The 21877-nt window shown below is 37.7% G+C and overlaps 1 protein-coding gene across 10 annotated transcripts in view; it reads left to right on the top strand.

The window, feature by feature from the left end:
- The window catches only part of ptprsa (protein tyrosine phosphatase receptor type Sa), a 214242-nt gene that overhangs the window by 20796 nt on the left and 171569 nt on the right, over positions 1–21877 (top strand). For 9 of the 10 annotated variants that reach the window (XM_058400389.1, XM_058400388.1, XM_058400390.1 and 6 more), the window contains exon 2: positions 18835–18926. The gene's annotated coding sequence lies outside the window, so the exon portion shown is untranslated. The remainder of the gene's footprint in view (positions 1–18834; positions 18927–21877) is intronic. The other variant, XM_058400387.1, reaches the window with a different exon arrangement.

Raw genomic sequence — 21877 nt, 5'->3', positions numbered from 1 at the left:
TATTGACACACACCGTGACAAAGAAACCGTTGCCTCTAATTTCTGCATGCAGTGATATACGCAAGAAGCTTCACTGGATTCATTTTGCAGCAAAAGAGTAAAACTACCATTTATGAGAATGCCTGCATTCTAAAGCATTTTCATTTACTGTGTGCTTGTGTGCCGGTGGGTAAAGCAGGAAGAATGAGTGGCTTCTGCTGAGCTGAGACCTGGCCCTGGGGTTGACCTTCTCCATGATAATTTCCCAGAGATTCTGACTCCTTGTGGACAGCTAATTAATAATTCAGCTGGCACGTTATCTATCCAGTTCATAGAGTAAGAACGAGGAGAAGGAAAGTGCTTTTTGAAACAGCAAGTCCACTCTCTTGGCCTTCTTACTTTGCTCTCACACTCCTTTGAGCTCCACTGGGTCATCACCCCAATAGCTAGCTGTCAAACACGGTTTGTGTTTTGCTGGTTGTGTCTTGGCCAACAAAAGCTTTCTGACTCTGGAGAGTATCATCTAGGGTGGAAGGATAAAAGCAAATCCAGAGCCAGGCTTGCATTTTCTGGAAGCTGTTTGAGGTAATGAGTTTTTATTATAGGTTGTCCACTCTCATTTTTCAAAATATATTTGTGCTAGGTTTTTTTTAATTAGTTAATTACAGTTTGCTTATATTGTCTCATTTACCAAACTATAATCATGGTTTTGTTGTTGATTCTTCTTCTAAAAGATCACAGACATGACAATCCTGACTATTTTTTGTACAATTTGAAGCAGGATGTAACTGAAAAGAAAAGAAAATGAAAAAAAAAAAAAAAAGGTCGAGATTCGTCTGAGGAGCCTCCACACTCAAGGCTCATTATCCAAGACAGGAACAAGGAGGAGGGGTCGTATCCTTGAGCAACATATTGTGTCACCATATTGAGTGGAGTGTAATTCGGTGCAGCCTCCAATGGCGCCAGTTAAAGGGCCTTGTACACTCAGCTTCTCATCACTACTCCACTCAGCCAGGTTAAAATTGTCAGGAATACCGAGGCCAAGGTTGTGTGCTTCTGCTCTTTTTGAAAGATGAAGCTTGCTTGTTTTGTTTTACCAATGTTCTTCAATGTTCTAACCCATTTACACAGGTTCATATTTATCAAAAAAAAATTATCCACATGCTAACATTAAGGGCTTCATAGAGAATGCTGGTGTTGCTGTTTGATGAAGAATTTTGGTGTTTGTTCGGGAACATTGGTGTTTGATGAAAAAATATGAAAAATTTTGGTGTTTGGTGGTAAGATTGCTGCTGTTTGATGAGGAATTTTGGTGTTTGATGGTGAATGTTAGTGTGTGATGGTATGAACCTTGGTGTGTTGATGGAGAATAGGATTGTCTGATGAATGATGCTGGTGTTCGGTAGAGAATACAACATACAAAAGAATGAAGACAACACACAAAATTGGAATTTTGGATTTTTTTTATTTGTTAGCCAAAATGATATTGAGGCAATACCATATCATGAAATTCCTTGATTACTGCAAAGTTTGTTATGCACTTGTTAAAAATGCAAGGTACAGCCTGGCCCCAAACATGATTTGGTATATGATCCAATTAAAGTAAAGTCTTTGTGGTGCGCCTCACTGTTTGTCAGCCCTCAGCCGAGGGTGAAATTAGAAATTACTTTCATTGATCTTTTCCATTGTTTTTCATGGCTGTGAACCTCTTGTGGCTCTTAGCTGATTGAAAAGCCAGATTTGGAGAGTGGTGGAGTTTTGTCATGCTGTTTGTTAGAGGCCACCATTACAGTTTTTATCAGCCATGAAATAGAAGGCAAGAGAGGCGTGGTATTTTAATATTCTGAACTATGCTAATGATTGCCCATATTTGTGGGAGCTTATGTATGTTTTTGTAGATGGAGTATTAAAGCGTGCCGATTAACAGAAAGTGATTCATGGCCTTGAGGTCTTGTTATCGCTTCCCCACACTTTGTGAAGAAAAAGAAAGGGTAACATTTTCAAGCCAGCCTGAAACCTCAGGAGCAATTTCAAAGGGTATTGTTAGCTATGTAGTTATTTACAGTTATGCGTTTTCAATAAAAGTTGGTGTCAGAGACCTTATTTATAATATTGAGACAAATGGATACGCAGCCATGAAAGGCACTTGGCTGATTAACTTGCCTGCGATGGCTTTTTATCTGTTGCCCGTTTGATGTATTACGTCTTTTTAAGGCTCGGTCGAATGCAATCACAAGCTGTTTCATTGCACAGAGCTCTTAGATGCACAAGATTGCCTGTCGCTTCCCTGGGGAGGTGCTCCTTCAAAATTATTGACTACCGAATGGTGAGGGAGTGTGCAAGCCGAACATGCGTCTGTTTATGTATGGGAAGGCAGGGTCATTAAAAGGACAGAGGTCAAAAAATCAGAATGTTAGGCCAAATGCCTAATGAATAGTGTGTTTGTACAATTTATCATATATGAAATGGAGCAGGACAACCTTGTGAGGCTCATTTTTATTATTAAAAAATTTGAATTTTATTATTCTTTTGCATTTACCATTGTATCCAGACTGTGGCTAATTTTCTTTCTTTGGTCATGTTACTTGATGAGAAAGCACAGGCAAAAAAAAGAGCAGAAATAGGTATTTGCTGAAGGTCTGAATCCCCTTCCCCATGCTTGGCCCCCCAGAGCTGAATGTAGCAAGACGGCTGACTCAGGTTTCTCTAACTAACCCGTATTGTGTAGAGTGGACTTTGTGGCCGCCCTCTTCATGCCCTGTTGCTAGAGTGCTAGTGGGGAATTTCCTGCCTCTTCTAGAGCTATGAATGGCCTGTGTTTCCCTGCCAAAGCACAGCTGCATAGTCTCGCCAGGGGTCCTTGTCCTCCACCCTTCATTCCCTCTCACTGTGACTGACAGTGATTGTCAGTCTGCCCTCCAGTAAAGTCTCAATAACAACTTTTTATTGCCCGAGCCTAAACAGTGTCTTCTATCGCTTCTAATGCCAGCCCAGGAGAACACATGGCAATGTCCTTAGTGGGCCTCTTAAGCACAGAATCAGTAATTGTCTTTACTTGATGCATTATTCACCAACGAAACCAAGCACTGTTGAGACAGAAAATTGAATGTCACTCAGATAAAGGGTAAAACATGGGCATGTGAATTTGAACCTGTTCTGAAATCAATACATTATACATACATTATTACAAAAAAAAGAAAGTAAAATGTCAGGAAGGACCATGGTATGTTGCCAGTGGTAACCATCTAAGAATGGTCCATATTGTTTCTTTGTCCATATGGAGCTCTGAAGAGGTCTGTATGCCATCGACCGCTGACAGGGGTCAATAAAACAAGAGGCCCGCTCTGTGAAGAGAAACAGCAACATGCACTCGGCGTTTGACCTTGGCCCTGCCTCTCCCTGCCACCGCAGCAGTGCTCTTCCATTACTGTGTCATAACAAAAGCGGAAGGTCCTGCCCTTTTAAACAGGCTAATGCCCCCCTGGGGCTGATAATATATGGCTAATCCTCTTATCCTCTGTTAGGGAGGATACCTCTGCAGTAACATTACTAGCAGGCTTGGTTATGTTCCTGCATCATCTTTCAGCAACAACTGACACAAGATCCTGGCACTGATCTGCAGGAATGCAAGGCCGTAAAATTGTTAAGGTCAGCTCAACACCAAAAGTTGCTTTTAAGTGATCACTCCAATGCCGAAATGATTATGTCGATGATTATATTGCTACACATAGTAATCACAATATGTATTTAACTGGTGAACATGTGATGTCATGGATAATTCAAGATAACTAATCAATAAACTGTTAATTATAACTAATCAAAAAGTCATTATTTTTGGACATTGTTGACACCAAGAGTTCTTAGGACAGTAAGAAAATGAAACTGGAGCCTCTGAGGTTGGTGAAGATGTGTAAGCAAGACAATAACTAATTACGATATGTTAGAATATCCATTTGCATATTGCGAGCCTCATTGATATTTGGATTGCAAAAGTCAAACTGAAAAACAAATCAAGTTAGCCTCAGCAGAGTTACAGTCACGGTACAGGTCTGTGGTGGTCAAGCAGGTGCTCAGTTTGTGGTGTGTGGAAGCTCACTCTTTACCTGTCAGGCTATATCCTTGTCTTTAACCATAGTCATGAGCTGTAGGTAGTTTCTAAAAGAATAAGATGTACAGACAGTGGGAAAAAGGTTCCTCTGTAGGGCTGCTGGACTTACCCACTGTGAGGAGCTTTAACAATCTGGGAGTCTCAGACAGAATAGCACTGTTGCTCATTTCAATTGGCAGTAGCTGGGTGAGGTGGTTTGGGCACCTTATAAGGATTGCCCACTCGTAGAGTGTTATCAGGCACATTTACATTCATGGCATTTGACAAACACCCTTATTCAGAGCAACTTTATTTCATTTCTACAACTGAGCAGTTGAGGGTTAAGGGCCTTGCTCCAGCTGTCAGTAGTGGGAACTTGGTCAGTCTTTCGATTTGAACTCACAACCTTCCGATCAGTAGTCCAACATCTTAATGACTGAGCTGGATATTGACCCAGTAATGTATACCAAGGACCTGTTGACTTGGGAACGTCTGTGGCTTCCCATGAGAAGCTGGAGTTTGTAGCTAGGGACAGAGAAGTATGCAGTATCCTAGTATGATAACAATAACCAAAATGTCAATCTTATCATACATACCAGGTAAGAAAACTATCCAGATTATCTGTGCTTGTTGGAAAGAGAAGGCAGGCTTTGGGTGCCAACATAAAAATAAGCCATAAGTGTTATGTGATCAATTGTAGTATGTAAGGATGAAGGCATATGGTCCAATCTGAGCTTTCTGATTAATGATTTTGTATTCCTTATGTTTTGCTAACAATCACTTGCTGTATAATCCCAATTTTCCAAGAGGTTTTTATGAGGCCAAAGAAAAGTAAATCATGCGAACAATGTTGGGGGACTTGGTGTCAGCGGTGCAAGACTTGGTCATAACACTCCATCTTGGATTAATCCAGCGTGTGGCCTAGTCGCCCAAGGACTTCCATACCTTCAAAGTGTCACACTGGGTGTTTAATGCACTCCTTTGTGTTGACTTTATATCCTGTAGTGTGTTCTAAAATCACACAGATAGATGTGTCAACTATTGACAAACACGTGTGGCGGCATTTGTTAAGTCGTTATCGATTGCATCTGTGAATTCATATGAGTGACAAATAGGATGGAAATACGATGATGGATGAGCAGGAATCCTATAGCAGTGCTATATATTTTAGCAGGATGTCAATGTTGTGGAGATAAGCGCCATATATTTCTACTTTTGACAAGAGGTGAGAGAGGAGCCAAGTAGGAATGATTACCACTACTGAGGAGTACAAATAAGCACGACTGGACAAGATATACAGAGAGAAGATCAATCCACATAAATGCCTCGTTTTACACGTTGCTCGTTTGAAATGCTGGAAATTGAATTTAGATGAGTTGCATCCCACTTATGGTAATGGCCGCTGCCTTTCTGCTCATCTTTGAAAGCACTTTTACTCTGCGCTCTTTCAGGTTTGAGCTTATCGAGATTGATGGGTAAGTGATGCACATCTTTAGAGATGTGTAGTGAGGAAAAAACACTTAATTAACTACCAGACTCAGGTATTTTTGTACTTTCAGTAAAGCTGAAAGTTGGATTCTCTGTAAAATGTGCTATTTTAAGACGAGTATGAAGGAGAATGAAATGTACAGTTACCTAAGATGAGCACAATATGTTCCTTCTAATAGGCTTTTGCTTATCAACAGTAAATTATTCATAGCCTATTCACAGGGACATGGACATATGGAGTACGATATATAATCTAAGACCAATAATTAAATGTTTTTTATTAAGTGTATTTAGCAAAGGAAATTCTATAACTGTTAATGTTTCTGTAAGGAGTTGTTCATTTAACATTTACAAGTAATCTCCAGTGTCAGTCCTAAAGAATTTTGGTATTTGTTGATGAATGTTAGTATTTAATGAACACTGTTAGTATTTGATTTTGAGAATGTTGGTGTTTGATGAAATTTGTTGGTATTTAGTGGAATATTTGTGATTGATGGTGTTTAATTGGAACTGTTGGGGGTTGACAGAGACTGGTGTTTCGTGAAGAATATTTCTGGTTAATGTTAAAAAAATTTGGAGATTGTTGGAAAATGTTGGTATTTGAACAATATTAATGTTTGATAGTAACAAAACTGATGGTATTTGATGGCAAGAATGTTGACCTTTGATGGAAACTGATGGTGTTTGATGGTAGGAATGGTGGTGTTTGATGGAAACTGATGGTGTTTGATGGTAATATTGTGGTGTTTGATGGAAACTGATGGTGTTTGATGGTAGGTAGTGTTTGATGGAATCTGATGGTGTTTGATGGTAAGAATGGTAGTGTTTGATGGAATCTGATGGTGTTTCATAGAAACTGATGGTATTTGATGGTAAAATGGTTGTGTTTGATGGAATCTGATGGTGTTTGATGATAAGAATGGTGGTGTTTGATGAAGAAAGAAGTTTGATAAAGAATGTTTGTTAAAATGCTCTTTTCTTTCAAGTCTTGAGGAGTCTTGCTAATGCCACTTTGTTTATCACTGAGCCTGACCTTTTTTCTTTTTTTCACTTTTGTTTTGTCTGGAGTAGCCAGGTGGTCTTGTGGTTGGTGGTTTTGTGGTTTAAGACTAGGTGGCTTTTCTTATAGCTATGCATTTTCTGACGGGTATTTAAAATTATAGGTACCGAAGATACAGTCATTATATATCATTAACAACAATGGAATTCATAATGCCTGTTTTATCTCTATGCAGTGAAACAGGCTCAGGAGTTTCACACAAAAGTGGTGAGAGAAGAAAGAGTAAAGAAGGTAAAAGGTTTTAGTAATACTTCAGTGTATAGATGTAGCCAAGGTTCCAGGTAAGCACATGAAGTTTCTAAAATAACAGGACAAATGTTTTTCATCAGCAGTGCATGGAGGTTAATACATGTATTCATATGTGCTTATGTGGTGTAGTCAAGTATGGGCGCTTGAGAGCTGGTCAATACAATTCAATTTGGATGGAAAAATTCCATATATTGATTCTTTGATTGATGCTGATGAATATTGCACAGCAGGGTGGGGTGGAGGGATGATGGTGGGATTGATTTCAGGTTGTCATTACAGGCGTTTTTTTTTTTTTTTTTCGCTTGATAGTATTCAAGGGTGGGGTTAGATTGTGTTTTTTTCACCCACAGGAGTGTAAATGTCATTAACAAATGCCATTTTAACAACTATGGGAAAAACATGTTTTGTTTTGTTTTGTTTTGGGGTTTTTAGGTCAAGTGATTAATATGAATGAGTTGTGCACAAAGCAAACAGATATACAGCATATTTATCCATATATCTGCTTCTTTAGCTATAGTATTTTATTATAATAAGACTTGTTCCTTCTTAGATTAAAATGATCAGATTACAGTACAGGGTCTTTTCCAGTCCTTTAGATGAAAACAGAATAGCAGTGGTTAGTAATAGAGAAAATATAAATAAAATCTAACCACATTGTGTCCTGCATGTTTTTTATTTTTATCAAGGAGAAAATCTTTCAGGATCGATTCGACACTGGAGGGCTTTTGGGAGATCAGATAATCTGCTTGCTCTTTAGTTAGTGTTTATTCATGCACATGATGAACGTTCCTGAGAGAGCGCTATCAAAGCTAATGATCACTCCATAAAGGCCAATGAAAAAGTAAACAGCAGTGAGTGTGTTGTGGTTTTGTGTCCACTTTTTTGAGTAATAAGTAATTGAAAGGGCCTTGCAGAGTAAAGCCATGCTAATCAATATGTGAATGAATGAAAAAGCTGAGCTGAAGTTAGCCGTTGCGCGCTAAAGTCTCCATTTCAATCAGTGTGGGAGAGTGTGTGCTCGGATGACGGCTCATGGTGAGGCAGTGTGTGAGAAAAGCTCAGTCTCACTCCTAATGATCTAACCCATATTGTGAACTATGATTGCTGGATTTACTGACGCAAGAGTTTGCTACGCTGTGGCATCAGCATTCAGCTCAGACAGATGGAGAAGTAATTCCTGTACATGTTTTTTTTTATTATTATTATTTGTTTACTCCATCCAGATTACACCTCTATCACTCCTGCTCTCCTGAGTTTTTATTCTGTTTTCACACTGTGATATGAAGATCTGATTCCTAGTATGCTTACAGGTTTGATCCTTGTTGAAGGAAATGCTAATTTGCACCACTTTTGTGGCTAATCGCACTTTCAAATCCCTTTTAGACTGAGGATTTCATTTAATATGCCATGATACCTACTGCACTGAATACAAGAATAATAGTGGAGGAGAGAAAAGTTTAGTGTGTTAGCATTAAATGAGGCACCAGGTCTGTTTCCTTCCAGATGGTTCTGTAAAACTTGCTTTACTGCTGTGGTGCTACACAATTTTTGCATATGGCTTTGCAACATGAGCTCTGGGTGGCCAATCCACCCCGATAATTGGCCTCAGTCTCCCTAGATGGAAAATTTACATTTCAGGTGTTTTTTTTCCAGGAGAAACAATAATGTTGCCTTGCATCACATGATTACTTCCATGTAAGAGCATGTCCCCAAGTGTTTTATTCATTCTGTTTATTTATGAATGTAATTTGTCTATTTACATTTGGCAAATTGTGGGAAAAAAATCAAGTTTAGTGAAAGGACCAGCTGTATGTCCTACAATCTGGAGATTAGCCCTGCATTTACGGTCATTTTTTCCACCTTAGGTTGTTCAGATTGCTAGGTTGGTATTTTGCTAAGTTCCTGGCTTGAGCTTATTAAGGGTTACAATATTCCCTAGCCTTCTACAGAAATAGTGTAATTTTGCGTTATTTTCTTACATTTTCTATGGAGAACAATTTCTTCATAGGTAACAGGAGAAAATACCCCTATACTACAGGCAGTCTGTTACCCCGATGTGACTGCTAAACATCCCCCGGTATGGTAAAAATAAATAAATAAATGACATGTGGCCTTGATTGGCTGTCTGAAGAAGTAGAAGTCTCCAATATTAGCCCTTTTTCTGTGATCAATGGGGTAAGTAAGGGTGTGGGAAACACATCTGCAAGCCTCCTGGTCCTCATTATCCCCTCAGAGGAGGTAAAGGGGCCATCAGGGTTGCCTTCAGGGCTGTCAGTCGGATTCATGTTTTGATTAGTTTAATCCAGCAGTCCAAGAGAAGAGAAGCGCCTTCTGCTGACCCTGGCCACAGGAGGACCTCTGTCTCTTTCTTTCTCTCTGTCTCTCTTCTTCTCTTAATTCGTCTCTATTTCAGCCTTTCTTTCTCAGAATGATGAGAACGAGCTGTCACTCTCTGAGAGATAGCATCGCGAGCTGACGCCCTACACAGCAGCCGTATCTCAACCCGGCCACTCAAGCATGCTTTTAGTTATCGGGGCCACCATCAAGGTCAAGGCTGATGGATCATAGAGAGGCTTTTACATTAAGCAGGAAGGGGAAGAGTCTTCCCATGGCCGTGTGATGCTGTATCATACCTGCAGGTTCAGATTCGATGCTATTTTTGGGGACGAAATAATGGAATCTGGAATAATGGATTAATTAACAAAGGTCAGAGGACAAAAGGTTTGTCATATAGTTCCTGCTGAATCTCATTTATTCAGGTAACTATTTACTGAGAAGGACGCATTATCTGAGAAAGATTTAATTTTTATAATGAGTTTTTTTTTCCCTACTCTTTTCTAATTAGTTTTCTGCGATAGAAGCCTGAAGAAGAAAGGGATCTGAAAGGAATAATAATAGCTGGTTCAGACAAGCAAAACTATCTCCAATTCATTACAGGTTCTTCTTTTGTCACTCATAACAGGTGTATGACAGAAATGATACTCGTACCAACACGCATCTCATGAGGCCTAAAGCATTGCACTCTTACTGTCGTACCAGATGACTCGCTCATTTTTGTGTAGTCTCACTTCACTTTGCTGTCTGACTAACTGACGATATTCATCTGCTTGGCATATCCTCTTTGTACACAGCACTTTCACTTTAATTCTGATATGTCTGTGTTTCATTTTTACTGACTCATATTTACTATTTTTTTTTCCCTAAATGATGAAGTACACCTGGATAAAAGCTTTCCTTGACAGTGTGTGTAACATTGATATCTGATAATAGAAGATGACAGTACAAGTAATTATGCTTTTTGGAAATTCATCGACGATTGAGTATGATGCTACGCAATGCAGAGTTACTTATAAGTTTTCTAAACCTTGTTTCTATAACTGCATGCCTAGTCTTATACCACAGCAAGTTTCCAAACTGTGACAGTATTTATTTTTGAGGGTGAGTCAAAAGAAAACCCTAAAATTTGACATAAGTTAGAATTTTAAACAAATGAGATTTTTTTTTTAGAGGAATGCTGTTACTCATTAAGCACTAGAACATTCGCATTGAGTAGAATGGAGATGATTATATGAACTAGAAAAATGTAAAATAAAAAATAGGATTTTCCATATTTAATCATTTATAGTCATATTCATAGTCTTCAGAAACTTCAGAAAAAATAATAAAAAACCTAGTTCCTGTTATCACTTACGTTATAGCAGCTATAAACAGTCGTTCTATGACCAGCCGTTCCTCCTCTCTCTCTCGAAATTAATAAGATGTAGATTGTCATGTTACGGAAAACAAATTTAAAAAGTTACAGATTTACCTCTCACTTTCCAAAAATAAGCATCTAATCAGAGAAAACATCATGTCACTGATTACACATGATTTTTAATCCGTTTAGCTGGAGTGTCTACCATACAAGTTCCTGTCTAAGTTGTTACCATGGAAACAAGAACATGCTAGAACGAGTGCATTAATTTAAACCTGTATTTGCTCTATTGTCAGAGCTGCTGTTCTAAAAAAATGACACCTTCTGAAAGTACGTTTTGTGTAAGGTGTCTTATATTTACAGAATAGTTTGACATAATGATATGAAAGAGCATTCACTGACTATTTATGTCATTTCAAAGAATTTTCTGCAAACCCCAAGTCAGACTTTATGATCAGTTTAAAAATACATGAGCATAAATACATTAGCTGCCGTGTGTTCTTTCTCTGTTACTTCCAGTTTCAGAGGACGCCTGCAAAGAGCCAAAGTCAAGGTTCTGGCGGATTATCATGGCTGTCAACGGCACTGTTTCAAGTTACTCTGTGCACCTTGCTAAATGGGTTTAAATTTTTAATTTGCTCAGGAACAAAGATCACATCATTGGAGGATAGCGTAGCGGTAATTTATTTAAGACGTCCTCTCTGCGGGGAGAGTGAGAGTTATTTTTGTTTCAGCTGAGGAGGAGAAGCGGATGTGGAAGGTCTCGCCTGTCTCTGCGTACCTGAAGGTCACACCATGAGCCTCAGCGGGTGAACAGAGCAATCAGAACAAAACAGTTTGCTTGAATAACGTGCTGTGGGACATGGGAGAAGGTTTGAATGCCGACATCTTTATTGAAGTTGTTCTAAACAGAGCATGGAGAACGTTCATGACATTTCACGCTATTTCCGAGACTCTAGAGTGAAGGAATAGATTAGGCAAATGTTGTCTAACTTGAAACTTTATGTCCTAGCAAAATAGAAATGTCTAACAGTACTAGGTGCCAACATTCACCAGAGGAACCAAGCTCTATTTTTAAGCTGCATTTTTTTTTCTTATAAGGATTAGCCAAATGTCCAACCAAAGTCGAACAGTTGACATTTGCCCACATGCACAAACATGCATGCCATTAGGAATAAATGGATGTTGTAAAATAACTGCATTTTCTATAAAAATCAGTGGTGTGGTCCAGTGGGAGACAACATCACTGTGTAATGAACAGACAACGACAGTTAAAAGTGCAAAAGCATCCAACAAGAAAATGTCTGAAAAGAGACAGAGCAGCGGGGTGCAGAAACAAAAAAGAGAGAAAAAGAAAAAAGAGAAAAAAAAAGATGTATGTGTGTGTGTGTGTGTGTGTGGGTACACTTAAAACATATTCATTAATCATTTTAATCCAACGCTGCTAAAGAAGCAAACATGTTTGATATCAAAGATAAAAGTGTATAAATTTTTGGACAATGCTTGTGATCCACTGCAAAAATATTAAACCCCTTCTGATTTTCATTTCAGTAAAAGCCTCCCACTGTCCGTAATTAACATTTCGAACACTTTTTTCCCACTGAACACACATAACCAATGTAATCAGCATTACATGTTAATGCATATGCCTAAGCACTGATCAGCAGTAATTTATTAAATTTGCCATCAAAGCTGCCACTTATCCACAGTGGGGATTTTTTATTTTTTTTCCAGCTCCTGGACTTTGCTAGTGCTTTATCATGCAGTTCATCCTTAATGAGTGGGGATTAAAGAGGATGATCCGAGCTTTGCAATCCGAGACTTGCCCCAGTCCTCTGGAGGTCAAAGTCCAAATCCTTTCAAAGCAGATATTTTAGATTTAAAAAATATTTTTTTTTCCAAATCCAACCTGTGGTAATGAAAGTTCCACTCCTCCCATGAGTGGATAAACAGTGATTATAGGTGATTATATGCACCGCTAACTAATATCCCGCACATATTTGGCAAATTGAAAAAGCTACAACGGCTGATTTCCGACGTTCTTAATATCTCTGGAGGTCGTCCACAGATTTACAGTAAAAGAGAAGTCTAATGGCGATACTGTTGACTTCGCCAATCAGTGAACAGTCTGTGAACTTAAAAAAACCCTTCACTAACAATGAAGAGCAGCTTGGCTATAAGAGGAAGTCATAATTGAGTGTGTATGTGTGTATGTGAATGATTTATCATAATTAATCCGCCAGGCCCAGTCTGGTAGCCTGAACACAGATGTGGCCTTGTGCTAGTGAGCTGATACAGTGTCACTGAAGGACACTGGTCATTAAAGCCGAGCTTAATTCCTTATCCAAATTTGATTCTCAATATTATTGGAGTAACTTGTCATCATTTACAGTAAGGTAAATAAACGATGTGGTTATGCTTCATGCTTAATAGAATCATGATTATTCAACTAATAAAACAAATGGGAGCATGCTGTTTTAGGAGACTAATCAATGATAGGCTGGTGTGATGTGGTAGAACAACACAAACTTTTTTTTTTTATTTATTAAAGAATGACACAACTTTTTTTTATCTATTTATAGTTACATTTAATGCTTTGGAAACAAGATAGCTCATGTTATCACTTACATTATAGCAGCTATAAATAGCCTTTGCTTCTCTTTTTCTCCCTGTTAACACGCACCATAAACCTATCTTGTCAGACACTGTAAAACATTGCAAAAAAAAGTTACAGCTCCTTCTTTAAATGTGAAAATGTCAGAAACCAGAAAAGCAGAAGTCCCTGTGTAAGTTGTTATTGCAGAAATCATAACATATTAGAATGAGTACATTAATATAGTTGTCTGATAGTCATTTACATAAAATTACATAACGTCTGACCAATCAGAATCAAAAAGTGCTGTGGTATAAATTATTATATTTACCAAATAGACAGCATTAATGTTATTTCTATGCCGTGGCTTTAGAAAACCGCAATGAGAAGGTTCTCATGTTCCATAACTTTTGGACAGGAGCCTTGGACTACATTGTGTATGACTTGGAGGGAGAAAAAAAAAAACATGTGGTGAAGAAATAAAATGCAATGTAACTATAGAGTTACTCTGGTACTGTTGGCTGTTGTCAGTGTGGTGTATTTAATATCTTCAAATTATTCATTTCAATCATTCAGCTTTTTCAGTTCCCTTTTATTGTAGGCCCTCCAGATTCATTTTGACCCTGACCCATTGTGGTGATTATTATTCAGTCTTTCCAGAGAGCTGCTGCTTAAATAATGAGTGCTTTTGCACTTATCTGCACTGAACATTGTCGCTAATGCAAGTCTGAGTCAGAGCGGCTGGAGCCAGAGAGAAATTTACAAGCCGAGTGATGCGTTTTGGGAAGCGTCGGCTCAAGAGAACAATGAATTAGTAGAGTGTATTGGCGGCGTGTGTTAGACAACTGGACTGTGGCTTCATGTCTGTCTCTCTAAGTGCAGGCAGATGATCACTTCCCTGTGGTTTAACATTGTTGCGCTTTGTAGGCCTGCGTTCACAGTACTTGGCATTTGTTCTCCGAGTCGACGCCCACTATCGTCTTCTGGTAAATTGCTGTGTGAAATCTGTAGTGCTGTAACTGCCAGTAAGCCTGCGCTACAAAGTGTTGCTAGAAATTAGCTTAACGTAATTCCATATGTGCAACCTGGCCGTGACTGAGCGTCGTGCATCCGGCATGATAACGAAGCGTTCATGCCATTCGTATGTTACCCAAAGTCTTGGCTTCTGACTCATATCCTCGCCTGCAGTGTCACCGTCACGCCTTAACGAAGGATTTGTTTTCAAATCCGTTTTTTATATTCTAACCCATTTACTAGCATCCCTGTGTGAAATGGATGTTGGTGCAGGCCAAACAAGTGGTCATGTTGTAGTATCGCTTTTATGGCCCAAAATCTGAAGAGTGAATTGCTGGCAATCCGTGTGCCATCTAAGAACATGGCAGATTTTTCTTTTTTTTTTTTTACTAATCAGAGTCATATGGCAGCTATATCAGACCACGAGAAGGGAAATGCTTTACAACTGTTCAATTACCCCTGCGACCTCATCACATTAATTGAATTCTGTATTAATGTTCCAGAATGAAGTCATAGTTCCGTCCACTGAATGCCCTAATCTTTGCCCTGTATGTTGCTTAGCAACCAAAGCTTATTGTTACCATAACTACATTGAACAGTGGACAAATTATGAATAATATTAACATGACCACTTATGTGACCAACAGCCATTTTATACAAATTGTTTATTGTATAATTAATGTTATTAATAATAAATTAGCTATTATTTATTGAACATTGTGGCATGCCATATTTATTTGGCATTCTTATTATTGAATGACATTTCATACATTTTACCCATTTAGGAAACTAGGCCTAGTTTTCACTTATAGTATTTATAGCGGTTATAAACAGTCATTCCCTCACCAGTCTATATTTAATCTCTCTCTTGTAGTTAATAACCAGAGTAGAGTTAGCTCATTTGATGTTTAGAAGACATTTGGGGAATTTGATTGGTTATAAATAACTGCAAGTTCCTGCATTTTGTGTTCATATGTGTGTGTGTGTGTGTGAGTGGAGTGGAGGAGTGGAGTGGAGTGAAGTAGGAGGTACTGGGTAATTTACTAATGTATCCGAATAAGTGCATTAATATAGACCTGTGATTTGCCTTGCAGCCGGAACTACTGTCCGCTTTTATAGAAAATTTCCAAGACAATCAAATCAAACCTTCAACAGCACTGTGATATAAAGACCTCAAAGAGATGCCAGGTTCAGAGAGTTGGGATAATTGTTCATTGTACATGGTCTAAATATCCCTCAGTGCAGAACAAACAGATCTGAGGGATTGAGTGTGTTGCAGGCTGGATGTAAGTGTTTGATATGTTATTGCATGTGTTATTCTATGGGGTAGAAGTAAGGGCTTAGGGGTTAGGCTTAAAAGTAGAGTTGGATCAGATGTAGCTCCACCCCCTGGACTTAAAGTTTTGCAGTCATGACTATTCCTCATAGTCTGGTGTTTTGTTCTGGGGAAATGTTGCAATGAGCACATGAATTTGATAGTTGAATGTTTTGTGTCAAAAGTCTGTGAAATGTTATATAAAAAACATACTAAACAATTCATTACTCATTTCAGATTATTTGTAATAGTTTAAAATGAGTTCTGTGGCACTCTGAATGAAGTGTGTGCCATATGGATGGTTTGCAATTTATAATTATAGACAATTAGAAGCTTTGGGGCACTAAATCAAAAAGCGGAATAAATCATAATTTAGTCCAGTATTCAAAAGCCACATTGGTGAAGCAACACCGTTTTTCTTATCTAATTTCCCAAGAGCGGCTGTTCATAGTAGCAAGGCTTTTGGAGTACTGGTTCATCACAGATCCACCATCTCCCAATTTACCATACCCCATGATGCTTTGCCATCTGTCGCTACAGTGCTTGCTTTCCACTCCAACATGTTTGAAGCCGTGAGAAAACAAACGTGATTGGTCTTTTACTTGGGTGTTGAGAGGGAAACAGGATTCAATGCTCCACCCGTGTTATATAATCCATCGTGCAGCTATTGATAGCTTTCTGACTGCATTCTTCTTTGAAGTTAGCATTAGCATATTAGTTATGTAACCATCTGATTATCGAATCTTTACTTGCTGTAAATGACACTTTATGTGGATTACTTGCACATCATATGGCACTATTCAAACTTCACCTAAGATGTGTGATATTGTGTTGACAGAGAGAACCTTTTGTTAGTCTGGGATTGGTGTTAGCATTAGCAGAGTGCTGTCCTGTAGGGTCCATGTTATATAATAAAGCATTGCAATGACTCAGAGCACATAACATCCACTAGCATGGTTAGAATTAGCACCAATAGAGAATGTGATAGACAGGAACGATGTGTGTGTGTGTGTGTGGAGTAAATTGCTGTACATTAGACATATTCCCAGGACAAGGCACTTGGCAAAGAGGCTTATAAGGACGCAGTGCAGCCCCACAGCCCTCAGGGATTGCTCTCAGCCGTTAGCTGTTATGATTGGCTAGGCTCGAATTAGAGAACCCTGCCAGGAAGAGGAATCGTGTCCGGGCTGGTTGTCGTGGAAACCATTCCCCAAGAGATTCCTGGGAAGAAAGAAGGAAGACAGGAATGAGTTTGATGAGGGAGCATCTCTGGAGTGTGAAACATCTAGATATAGCAGAACAAACATGACTTTAACTTCACAATGCTAATATTCAGTAGCTGATGTCTGGTTTTAAAAAAAAAGCAAAACACATTCACTTTTCTTCACGTCGTGTACAAGCATAAGACATTTTTTTGTGGTCAGTGAACCATAGCCAGGGAGACGGTTTTTTTTTGTGATGCAGGCTAAATACTGCAAAATTATGCTGTTATAAAAATCTTAACACAATCTTTGACAGTTAAAAATGTACTTTAATGAAAGTTACATAGTTATGCTAATTAGATATTAGCTACTTTTACATATTCTCAGGTATTTAACATTAAAATGTTATTAGTATTACTTATCTAAAACCTTTATTGCATTTAAGCTAAAAACTAACCCATTTAGCTTGAAAGCATCATTTAGCTATGTAAATAACCAATATTTACCAGGAGCTAGAATTTGATTTGCCACACAGCCAATTTGCAGTCGCTAATTAACAGTAATTAATGCTGGTCTAGCTGGTATTAGCAAAGAAAACCAGGCTAACTTTATTAAAAAAAAAAAAGTTAATATATAATATAATATAATATGATATAATATAATATAATATAATATAATATAATATAATATAATATAATATAATATAATATAATATAATATAATATAATATAATATAATTATTCAATAATACAATTCATTTTATCAAATAAGAGAAAATTGCTGCCAACTGAGCTCAGGAAAAGTTTAAACTGACAAATGTGGATGATTTTCATCTAAATGGAACTTGAAATGAATGGATGCTAAATTGAGTCAATTCAACTGATATATAGAGTACAATATCACAGGCTTAATGAGAGATGTTTCATATTTGGAATCAGTACTTTGATGGTCTAAATGGAAATGTAAGGAGTTAAAAGAAGTTTTCAAGTTTTCAAGAGTTTTAGATTTCAGTAATACTCAAGTAAAGTATAAAATACCCCAGAATAATATGTTACAACAAAGTACATTTGCACATTTCCCAGACCTGTTATTGAATATTGAGTTCTTACAGGATTTATCCAGTTTCATTGTTCACTTTAAGGTTCAAGGTTGTTATGTGATACATACATATTATATTATATACACATGATGTAAGGTAGTGAAATCGTGAGTATAAAAAATAGAATAAAATTAATCATAGAAAAATATGATAGACTTATGGTAAAATATAATAAATATATAGTACAACTTCAGGCTATACTTTTTTCTGTGTCTGTGTGTGAATTAAGTATATGCATATTTTAAATATCTATTTCATTGACTGGGTTTAAGCCAAACCTCAATGAATCACAGAGAGACGCAGAGTATGAATTATGTAAACGTTGATCTAGTGTGTTCAGGAATAGAAAGCTCTATAGCTTCAATACACTATGTCACAGAAGTCTTCATACATAGGGAAAGTGATGACTTTTTTGCCTTTAACTTAAGTTTAACTTACAAAACATCCTCCACACGATTTCCGTTACTTGTCGTGTTTCTGGCTCGTGAACTGGCGTTAACACGTCTGGTGTAATGCATGTAATTGTACTTCGAATGTGTTTCCTGTTGAAGTGGATCACAGACAGATTCCTAATCCAGATTCCAGATCCAGCCATGAGAATTATTCAATGCGTTCTTCTCTTGTCAAAGGCATTCTTAAATGTTATCTGTTTAAAATTCATGTCAGGAAGGAAGGAAAGGGAAGGAAAGGGAAGGTTAACCTTTCCTGTTATTACACACTTAAATAATTTAATTCATGTAAATAATTGTGAAATAATGAAAAAAGATGAATGAAAATGAAATAAATCTCGGCTGAGGAGGTTCATGGAAGTTAAAGTAAAAAAAGCTCGCTGGTTACAAAAAGTTTGAGAACCCTTGAAGTAAAGGATACATGATTGCAACAGTTTGAAAAATGGTGCAGCGTTTAATGCAGATTTGCTCTTGTCTTCTTCTGTAATCAGAGCACTTGGTCACTCTAGAGCGCATTCATCACGTTGAAGTTTGGCTCTAGAGATCTATGCATCATTTGGTAATCCTCTTCATACGTTTCTCTTTCATTCTCTGCTCTTCTCAAGGTGCAGGCAACTCGGGCAAGACGGAAGAAAAAGAGACGCTGAAGAGAAGAGCTGAAGAATGAAGCTACAGAGCCTTTAAAAACAACAGAGAGGTAAGAGCAGTGGATTACGGTCTAAACCAGACACGCTTCATGTATTTGATATTTCTGCCTATTCTCAGTCACCCATACTGGCCACATTTTATAAATCACACATAATTAGGTACATTTTTAATCCAAGCAGTCTGGAGGTTACCATCAAATTTCTTTATTTTTAAAAAGTTCACAAAGCAAAAAGCATATTTTTCTGTTTATATGAACTGATTTAATATTATTTACATAGACATGAATACATCTGCCTTATACTTTTATCCACAAGGACTTAAATGAAACAGAAGACTACTTTTCTACCTACTCCAGATGTCCCTGATTAGCCAGGACGTGTCCAACATTTTCTCCTTTAGCTTTGCTAATGTAATTTTTTTCTGCAAATACACTTTCAAATGTCCATAAACCTGCTTAAAAAGACATTCAGCTAATGGAGCTCATTGTTTAGTTAAGACTTTTATCAAATAGAATGGGTGGAGTGCTTTTTTTTTACATTTAGAGTGAAATTAAATAATAATCCACATCATTTCCTTCTTCCCGGTACTATTCCATCTTCATACCTAAAGAGGCACAGCCTAAGGGCAGAGTGATCCGAACTGTGCCGAGGAAAAAATTCCAGTTATCCAAAATGGCTGCCTCTAAAATGTTCATGATTTGAATATTGGTGAAATATTTGCTGAAAAAATGAAATGTTTGTTATGTACTTAGCAAATTTTTGTACTTTCTTGTACTTTAAGTAAATATCATGCTGAAAACATTTGCCACACTAAAGCGTGGTGGTGGTGTAGTCATGATGGGAGTTTTCTCTCTCTCTTTTTCCTCCTTTTATTTATTTATTTATTTATTTATTTATTTATTTATTTATTTATTTATTTATGTATTTATTTATTTATTGTCTCCTCTAGGACGTCAGTCACATTTGTGTCATATTCTTTACATTTTTAGCAATGAAATTAATGGCATTTTGCGGAATGGTCAAAGTTTAGAATATTTTTTTAAACCCCAATTAATTTTTTTTCTGGCCTTTTTTCAGTCTTAGATAACTTTGCAAATGATGTTGATTTTTGCGTAGATTTATTACATATAATTACAAGTAAGTCCTTTTCACTTTTAGGTTGTAAAGCATTAGAAAATGTGGAAAAGTTCAAGAGGTGATGAATACTTATACAAAGCGAACCATGACATACAAAGAGATTTATTAACGGGGGAAACAACTGTCACGCCCTTTGAAATGAGATCAGGGGCCTGCAGTACTGATATATGACATTTAAAGCAACTCATACTTAGAGGATGTCTTTACCTGAATAGCTGGTATGTCGTCTCTGTAATTATGTCTCCTCCTCCAGTGATCCAGTCAGATTACCTACCATCTATACCTACCCTGTTATTACCTTTACTGCCACTTGCCTATAAAGTCAGTCAATGTTCAGGCCTAGGATGTCACAGAGGTCTGCTGTGCCTCTGAGATTGACATGCTCATCATAAACACAAGACATTTCCCCATGTCTGAGTCCATCGGCGTGGTTTTACAGAGCTGAAGAGACTGATACATGGTGCCGTATGGTTCAGTGGAGGCCTTAGGCTTACATCATCCATACCAAAGTGCTGATAGATGTAGTTAGTAGTAGAAGTGTGTGTGTGTGTATGTGTGTGAGATAGAGAGAGAGAGAGAGGGAGAGAGAGAGAAAGAGAGAGAGAGAGAGAAGGGGTTGCTTCTGGGAGAAAAAGCTATACGAACACATTTTTGGTGGTGAGAATGAATACAGCAGCTGAATCTACAGCCACAGTGAGCATATTGTGAAGGATAATAACTTTAGGAGCAAAGAGCCTGGGGCTTATCTGGATGTATGTAGGGATAAATTGTAACGGCACACATATGGGTTTAAGAAAGATGCTGATACCATAAACAAAGGCTTGTATCAAAGTAATGGTGCAAAGGAAATGACCCTGAATGACTTGCATATTAATCTTTATTATTAACATTTCTTTTACTGCTTTATTTTCAATAGCACTCTCCTCTTTAGCATTGCACCTACTGATTGTGGTACTGTGGGATTTGGCCTCTTGTTGCGATGCAGCGGTGCTTTAGTCCTGTACTCTGTCCAGCTCTCTTACCTTCTTAACAACTCTGATCAAACAGATCAGCTTCCAAAGCTTTAACTTTCATACAAATTTCATCACCAACAGCATCAGGCTTATCATTTTGGTTATTGTTAACTAGCTGAGCTCAAGTGCATCATATAGCTGCATTGCATCCTGGTACTTTGAGTCCAGTGTTTGAAGTAACATCAGTATTTTCACATTGTCTTTCTCATTAATATGAGTTAAAACACTGATATAAACAAAATGGTGAGTTGGAACAGCTTTTTTTGTTATCCGTTATATTGGAGATTGCTTACATTTTTTTCTGCTGTTAAACACCATTGGAGCTGCTATTTCTGTCAGTAATGTCAACGAGAATAACAGAAATACAGCACCAATCAACAACTTAGCATCAGACTCACTAGACATTCAGCAAGCATCTTCATGTTGGAGGATTGCTTTAACTCTTAATTCCATACCTCAGAGTCATGAATTACACACAGTATCATTTTCTCCTTCTTCCTCATACACTGTTTTTTTTTTTTAGCTGGACCTCTAACACACAAGCTTAAGCACTGTTAACACATTTGTTCTTGGATTTGCCTCAAGAAGCAAATGAAGATCCAAAACTCCAAATGAAATGCATGAAAACTGCTTTGAAAGAAAATCTTTTAAGCATCTGCATGTATTAAGGGTTATCCTCCCCGATGAGCAGGGCAGGTGTGTGCTGATCATCTGTAGTATGTGTGTGTGTGTACCTTGTTGAACAAAAGGATTAACTCCAGTTGTGTGGAATAAGCAGGAATCAGCGCCGCATGACACGAAGCTCTTCGCCTACGAGGCTCACAATTAAACCAAGCTCTATTAATCTTTAT

This window comes from Hemibagrus wyckioides, linkage group LG10 (assembly GCF_019097595.1).
Source record: "Hemibagrus wyckioides isolate EC202008001 linkage group LG10, SWU_Hwy_1.0, whole genome shotgun sequence".
Classification (NCBI taxonomy): Eukaryota; Metazoa; Chordata; class Actinopteri; order Siluriformes; family Bagridae; genus Hemibagrus; species Hemibagrus wyckioides.
The sequence above is the reverse complement of the archived record's forward strand: the minus strand, read 5'-3'. Positions and strand labels throughout refer to the sequence as shown.